Raw genomic sequence first — 1,543 nt, 5'->3', positions numbered from 1 at the left:
CAGAACACTTGAGGACCGTGTTGCAGATTTTAAAGGAGAAGAAACTTTATGCAAAACTGTCTAAGTGCGAGTTTTGGAAGAGTGAGGTGAAGTTTTTGGGCCATGTGGTGAGTAAGAAGGGAATAGCCGTAGATCCAACAAAGGTGGAGGCTGTGATGGATTGGAAGCAACCAACCACCGTGACGGAGATAAGGAGTTTTCTGGGTTTAGCTGGCTATTACCGAAGGTTTATCAAAGGCTTCTCACAGATAGCTTTGCCAATGACAAAATTAACCCGCAAAGACACTCCATTTGTTTGGACTCCTGAGTGCGAGGAGAGCTTTCAGACATTGAAGAAAAAATTGACCACTGCACCTGTGTTAGTGTTACCCGAACCGAATGAGCCATTTGAGGTGTATTGTGATGCCTCATTGAAGGGTCTAGGGTGCGTGCTAATGCAGCATCGTAATGTGGTGGCGTATGCCTCACGACAGTTGAGACCTCATGAAGTTAGTTACCCTACGCACGATTTGGAACTCGCTGCGGTTTTGTTTGCCTTGAAGGTGTGGAGGCATTATCTCTATGGGGTTAAGTTCCAAGTTTTCTCTGATCATAAGAGCTTGAAGTATCTATTTGATCAGAAAGAGCTCAATATGAGGCAGAGGAGGTGGATGGAATTGTTGAAGGACTACGACTTTGAGTTGAATTACCATCCGGGAAAGGCGAACGTAGTGGCGGATGCGTTAAGTCGGAAGTCGTTATATGCGGCTTGGATGATGCTTCAAGAGGCTGTTGAGCAAGGAAAACGGTGGAGAGTGTCGGAAGAAAAAGATGGGTTATGGAGATTCAAGGGTAGGATCATTGTGCCGGATGTTGGCACTTTGAGGCAAGATATTTTAAAGGAGGCACACAAAAGTGGATTCTCCATTCACCCGGGAAGTACTAAGATGTACCATGATTTAAAGGCGATGTTTTGGTGGCCGGGTATGAAGAATGATGTGGCGGAATATGTTTCAAAGTGCTTAACTTGTCAAAAGGTAAAGATTGAACATCAAAGACCTTCCGGGATGTTGCAACCTTTAGAGATTCCACAATGGAAGTGGGAAAGTATTGCAATGGACTTTGTGTCGGGATTGCCAAGGACTAGGGCTGGTGTTGATGCTATTTGGGTGATTGTGGACCGACTAACGAAGTCAGCTCACTTTTTGCCCATTCGGATGACTTACACCCTTGAGGAACTAGCACGGTTATACATAAAGGAGATTGTGAGACTTCATGGTGTACCTACTACTATAATCTCTGATAGAGATCCTCGTTTCACTTCAAGATTTTGGGGTGCTTTTCAGAAAGCTTTTGGAACCCGATTAAGCTTGAGTACAGCTTACCATCCTCAAACAGATGGTCAATCTGAGAGGACGATCCAAACACTAGAGGATATGTTGAGAGCTTGTGATTTGGACCAACCGGCGAGTTGGGATGGGTATATGTCGCTAGTGCAGTTTGCATACAATAATAGTTACTAAGCGAGCATCGGAATGGCTCCGTATGAAGCCTTGTATGGGAG

The sequence above is a fragment of the Arachis duranensis genome, chromosome 2 (assembly GCF_000817695.3).
Source record: "Arachis duranensis cultivar V14167 chromosome 2, aradu.V14167.gnm2.J7QH, whole genome shotgun sequence".
Taxonomy (NCBI): Eukaryota; Viridiplantae; Streptophyta; class Magnoliopsida; order Fabales; family Fabaceae; genus Arachis; species Arachis duranensis.
The sequence above is the reverse complement of the archived record's forward strand: the minus strand, read 5'-3'. Positions refer to the sequence as shown.